This window comes from Lactuca serriola, chromosome 8, assembly GCF_051521515.1.
Source record: "Lactuca serriola cultivar US96UC23 chromosome 8, Lser_US96UC23_V15, whole genome shotgun sequence".
Taxonomy (NCBI): Eukaryota; Viridiplantae; Streptophyta; class Magnoliopsida; order Asterales; family Asteraceae; genus Lactuca; species Lactuca serriola.
In genome coordinates, this window is record NC_136415.1 from 107,998,018 (window position 1) to 108,005,095 (window position 7,078).

The following is a 7,078-nucleotide window of genomic DNA, read 5'->3' on the forward strand; positions in this document are numbered from 1 at the left end:
TTGTGACTTGGTCAAGACCAGCCTGTTTTGACGGTTTGCAACCACGACGTGGCGGCTAGCTGGGTTGACTATTGACTTTTGAGTTTGACCTGGATTTTGACCTAGGGGTATTTTAGTTATTTTGATATGTATTTTGAGTTTTGGTCACTGTATTTATAAAGGTGATTGGTAGAGTTGATTTCGGAGCAGCATGTTGTTTCAGTTTCTCATTTGTCTTTGAGGTGAGTCACTTCACTATATCTATGGGCACCAATGTTGGCCCATTATTCGGTTATATATAATGATAGTTGGTTGCTATATGATATATATTTGTTTGTCTGATCGGTTTGAAATACACCTTAGGGCGGGGCCCACTATTGTATGATTGGGTTGAAATATACCCCAGGGCGGGGCCCACTAATAGTGTGGTGGGTTGAAATACACACCACGGAAGGGCCCACTACGGCATGTTCAGGTTGAAATATACCATAGGGCGGGGCCCATATATGTTTATTGGGTTTGAAATATACCTTAGGGCTAGGCCTAGTTGTATGTTTGGTATGGGGTACTTTGGTGGTACTCACTAAGCCTCGTGTTTAAAGTTTATGTGTATGGTTTCATGTACTTCCGGTACAAAGGGGAAGAGCTCGACGTGATAACACAACATCCTCCCATCATGATTTAGGCACTTTTGGATATTATTACTTTGATAATTTTGATATTATACATTGTGAACGTTTTGGAAAAATTTGATGATTGAAACTATTGAATTTAAAATGAAAAATTTTATCACTGTTTTTTGGATGTAACAAGATGGTTTTAGAGCCTTGGTTTGAGGGATTCGGGCGCACTTTCAGGTGTGTCAGAAATCAAACTGAGGAAATGGTAATCTTTTCAAAGGAAAAAGAAATTGAATTTCTAAAAAGATTTTACTAAGTAAAAAGGGGTGTGATGTGTGCAATCAGTCGAGCTCAAGGAAGTGGTTCCCAAATTACCCGTACTTATGTATTATGATCAGTATGCTTGATATGTGAATTACATGCTAGATTAAGGCAAGGGATACCTTCAGGAATCATATAATAAAATTACATGATTTGTGTGATGCCTTATATCCTAGGAGGATTGGATGCTATGTATTACTTGGAATTGATATTGACTTAGTTAATTGTTGTAACTTCTCAAAAATCACAACCAATTTAAACTTTTCAAAACAACCTATTTACTAATAAAACTGTTTACAAAACCATTGTTTCCAAAATGTTATCTAAAATCGGAGTCTCCAAAGATCAAAAACATAAATCAGGATGTGTACGGTCACGTATTCGTCCTGCTACAATCCTATGACATACCTCAAACCATAATAAAAAAATGTAAGCCAAATCTTAGTGAGTTCCCTCAAAGTACCACCACACAATACACATAACATATACGAATAAGCATGTTGGGTCCAATCAGTAATCATACAGGAATACCCATGGGTCCACAACTATCAGGGTGGATTACCCTTGGCCCAATCAATCATTGAACTGGAATACTAACATACAATAGGTCGAATCAGTCGTCGGACTGGAATACCAATATACAGCGGGACCACTCAATCATCGAACTGGAATACCCTCGGTTCTGCTCAATCATCGGACTGGGATACCCCTGGCCTGTTAACACACGCACATAGTAGTAATGTCTCAACCCAACACAATATGTCAACATTTAACAAATAACAAACATATTCAATAGACAAACAATCATGCAGCCAAAAATAACTGTTAATCCTATAGATCTACCGGTCTACAAATATCAGCAACTATCATATAATCATACAGATATATCCCATAATCAGCATATCATAAAGCAATGTATAACATGATATCAATCCAATGGGTCGGACTTGGTGCCTTCGACCAGTAAGTACACTCAGGAAAACTCACCTAACAATCTGATGAATAGTTGATCAATACTCTGCTCCCAAATGTCGGCTTAACCTAAATCCTAAATGTCAAAACATTATCCATTAATAATATTTTCCCCAAAATTCCCTTGGTCAAACTTAGTCAACTGAAAGACCCTAACTTTCGTATTTATGAAAGACCCAAACTTTCATACTCGACAATATAGTGGCTCCAAAACATGCTACTTGCATATTCATAAAAAAACAATAAAGAGGTTACAAACTACTGGATAAAAACCGACTATTTTAAAGTGTTATATATTACATAACTTCCTAAGATTCTATAGTTTTATACATATGTGAGTGCAAAATACAATAGTTTCAAACTATTCATAAGCTTCTAACGATACAAAAGTTTCAAACTATTCAAAAATCATCTACCAATATATAACTATACAGGATGCTTATCTCCTGCAATTTGTTAAACATTGAGAGGGTAAGCGGTGACGCTTAGTGAGTTCAATAATAGATACAATATAACGTTATGCCATATATATACTTTAATATGGAAAAAGCAAAGAGGAACAAGGAACAACAAGGGCATATGTGAATCATGTGACAAACATTCCATATCAATCATTGATTTGATTTAAAGATATACAATCAATGAGACATAACAATTTCCATGCTTGATATACATCAATAAAGCTTTGGCCCAAACGGCACAGAAGATATACAACTTCGGATTAACATTTTGGTAGATTTCAGGCTTATAGCCCTGTCTAACCTTCTGCCAATACCATAAAATAGAATTCATTCTCTTACGGAGACATGTTCTACCTGGCTAGAGGCTACATACCAGTACCAACGTGAATCTAAGTCCTTTCACTGATCACATGGTCAAAGGTATTTCCTTGCTATTAAAAATAGCGAATAAAAATAACCCGGGAAAATAACCCGGAATAATAACACTGAAAAGCACGTAGCACATATAACACATAACATACAATTGTTCCTATATATTAAACTCACCGTGAAATAACCAGGGGCTAAAATATTAATTTGGGCAGTACTTAGGCTCTAAATATGACTTTCGTCGTTGAAAACCGGGAGTTTTCTTGAAAACCGGGCTCTACGAAGGTAGAGCTTCAAAACCGAAAAGATAAATTTTTCGGGCTTCTCGGGAGTCTCGGGGCGTGTTTCGGGCTTTGGAATCAGTATTGGGGCTTCGGGGGAAGTGGAAGTAGAAGAAATATAAGTTTAGGGGTAAAAAGGGGAAAATTTCTAACATTTACCCGGGAGGTCTCGCACCCCTTATATAGGGTCGAGGTTCGGATCCGAAGCGAGGGGAAGAGGGCAGGTGCTGCGAGGCTCGAACCAGATCGCAGCTTCGGAGAGGCTCAGATGCGAGGAGTCATCGGCTTCAGGCGTGTCATCGTTTGGGTCTTCAGCTCGGACGCGGGGTGGAGTCTGATGCGAGGCGCGTTGGATAGCCATTAGACCGCACCCTCGGTCGAATCAGCATGCGTCACGCGAGTCGGGCACGAGGCAGGCATGCGAGAATCACGTGACGACTTCGTACTCCTGTGCGACATGCGTCGCTTCTCGGACGCTCCACGCAGCAACTTCGTACACGTTATCAGCTTAGAGCGAGGGTGACATGGCTGGCACCATTCATGCGAAAATTAAATGAAAAATGTGCCAATTCTTGTAAAATCCATAACTTTTGCATACAAGCTCTGTTTTTGACGTTCTTTATATGCACGCGTAGCTAAAATTATGCTCTACAACTTTCGTTTAGACTTCATCGGCTAATTTTGACTTTAATTTTTATATTATTATTTTTAACTGACCGGGACAGGAAAATCCGTTAAAAATTCATAACTTCTTCATCCGACCTCCGTTTTCGTCAGACCTTTTACCGTTGTACTACTAATGATGAGACCTTCAATTCTCGTTTAGGTTGTGTCGGATAAAAATCATTGTATCTAAAATTCGAGTTTTTAGCTGTCTACTGCTAAGCTGAAACTTCGAAAAATCATAACTTCCTCATACGAAGTCAGATTTTGCCGTTCTTTTTATCGAACTTCTCGGTTTAACGAATACTACAACTTACATTTAGATTACTAAGGCTAAAAAGTAGTTTATTAAAAACTCACTTTTTACGTCATTCGGCGTCGTGCCGGTTTTGTCGCGAATCTTCGATTGGTCATAACTCCTTCGTTATAACTCGGATTTCAATGAGGTTTTCGCCCAAATGTTTTAACGAGATTATCTACAACTTTCAATAATAAAATTTTACTTATTTAAAATTTTATATTTTCGCTATATTTCACTATTTGGCATTTGATTGGAATCTCATAAGACTTCCAATACTTTCTGAATGATTCTAAGTATAGTTTTACTTCAATTCTTGTAAAAACTATCTATTAGAACTCAATATTCAAATTCACATAATATTTCATAATATTATTTACTTAAAACACGATTTCAAAACGTGTATGTTATAAATACCTCCTCCTTTTGAGGATTTCGTCCCCGAAATTACATCGATTAAAATAAATGGGGATATTTTGCTCTTATCTCATTCTTATTTTCCCAATTATAATTTGGGCCTCGATGGTGTTTCCACTTGACAAGCACCAACTCCACTTCTTTATTACGTAGATTAGTTGTTCTTTCATTTACGATCTCTTCCGACTCTTCTACATATCTTAACTTATTATCCAATTTCACCTCGGATAATGGAACTGTCTCATCATTGATGCTCAAGCATTTGCGCATATAACTCACATGAAACACATCATGAATACCTGCCAAATCTTCAGGCAATTCTAAGAGGTATGCTTGCTTTCCAATTCTCGGATGATTTTGAAAGGACCAACAAATCTAGGGCTTAGTTTTCCTTTCTTCCCAAATCGCATAATGCCTTTCGACGGGGATACTTTTAGCATTACGAAATCACCCACTTGGAATTCTACCGGGTCGTCTTCTCTTTTCTGTATAGGACTTCTGTCGATCCTGGGCGGCTTTCATTCTTTCTCGTGCGATTTGAATTTTGTCGGTGGTGTCTTGAATTATTTCAGGGCCTCCAAGGATCTTTTGTCCTATGTCTCGCCAACATAATGGAGTACGACACTTGCGACCATATAATGCTTCATATGGTGGCATTTTGATTGATGCGTGGTAACTATTATTGTACGAGAATTCAACAAGAGGTAAGTATTTATCCCAGTTACCACCGAACTCCAAGACACATGCACGAAGCATATCTTCTACTGTTTGGATTGTCCTCTCCCGCCATCTGTTGTGTATCCTCTCATTTGTGACACACCGGCTGTTACCATTAAACATTTGACATTAACTTCATAGCCTTCTTCCTTCGCAACAAATGCCTTGGCATGAGTGGGCTTGCGAACTTCTTCATCTTCCGAGTCAGTAGACCAAACTTCAACTCCACCGAACTCATTCTCTGTGACATCTTCTTGAACAATCAAAGAAGGCATAAATTTATCATTAGTTTTCTTCTTCTTGATTTCATCCAGCTTACGCTTGAAGTAAGCTTCATCATCTCCTCCCTCTTTCTTTTCATTCAACTTTCGTAACATGCAACCCTTCGCCAAATGATTCTGCCCGTGACAGTAGTGACAATCATACCCAGAGTTACCAATTAGCTTTCCTTCTATCTTCTCTTCTTCCTTCTGAGGAGTATTTTTGTTCTCATCCTTCGCCTCCTCTGAACTATAACTCCCTTGCCCGTTTCGGTTCTTAGCAGAAGGGAATTTCTTCCTTGTGAACTGCTTGGGGTTAGACACCATTTGAGCATACTCCTCATTAGTAAGATCACATTCTGAGAGATCAGTCTCAGGTTCTTCATCGGCCATGGATTTACCTTTAGCCACAAGTGCCAATGAGCCCAAACTAGAAACAACTTTTGAGTCTTTTGACACAATACTTTCATGTGACTTGAGAATACCTACGAGCTTTGCCAACGAGTAAGTCTTGAACTGTTCATGTGCTTTAATAGTTGAAACGACCGACATCCATTTGGGTCTTAGGCCATTCATGAAAGTGACCTGCTTGATCACCTCTCTGCCAATTCCATGCTTAATCATTTTACTGAGAAGATGGTTGTACCTATTGAACGTTTGAATAAGACTTTCCTCAGGCTTTTGCTTGAAGTCACTAAACTCTAAAAGCAGAAGAGTTTGGATGGAATGTTCGAGATCTTCATCGGTGGAATATAACTCCTTAAGCCTTTCCCAAATTTCCTTTGTAGTAGTACACGTACTCACCAGATGAAAGGTATCAGATTGTAAAGCGAATTTGATCATCCTCATAGCTTTCACATTGCTGATCAGTTTTTCCTTCTCGTCTTGAGGGACTTCTTTCACATATATCATTAGCTGATTGTACTCTTTCTGTTTCTTGATGGTTCTGTTGGTTCCTGAGTGAACGAAAGGACCCAAAGTGATAGCCTCCCAGATCAAGTATACGTTATCCTCTAAGCCGAGAACATAGTCTTCAAAGTGAAGAGCCCGGATTTCATATTCATGAGTATATAGGATCGGAATCCTTGTGGTCGAGCCAATGCTGTTAGAGATGTTGATGGTATTGTTTTGAGACTCGTCGAGAGACATGATGATTTGATCTGCGTACCTGTCAAGAATCAGACTTGTAAAGATTGAGTTAGGGTAATATCGAGATCTAGGGACAGCGTGAATAACGTGATGACAGCTCTAATGGATTCGATAAAAGCGGAAACCCTAAGTATTTTCTTCTAACAGAAGAGATGTGTATTATTTATACAACCTCCTGCTCTGATACCAATTGATGAGATTAGAACTCTATATGATCGATAAGATTCTTAACAAGCAACTCAATAACACAAAGTAAATAAGAACACAAGATGAATCAAACTAATGTCGAATGATTAAAAGGCCACAACCTCAGAAGAACTCTATGAAGAATTGCTACTGTAGAGGTGTGGTAGGGTTAAAATGATGATATCAATGACAACTTTAACATGGTGTGTAACAACCATAAAATTTTACGCCAAATTTAAACTTTTCCCAATCATAAATAAAACCAAGTAGTAAATGTTTACAAAATATTTTCAAATCATTATTCATTAGAGTGTCCCAATAACCAGATCATAAGGATGAGGAGCGGTACCGTCACGCCTTTGCCTTGCCATGATCTCCTGAAATA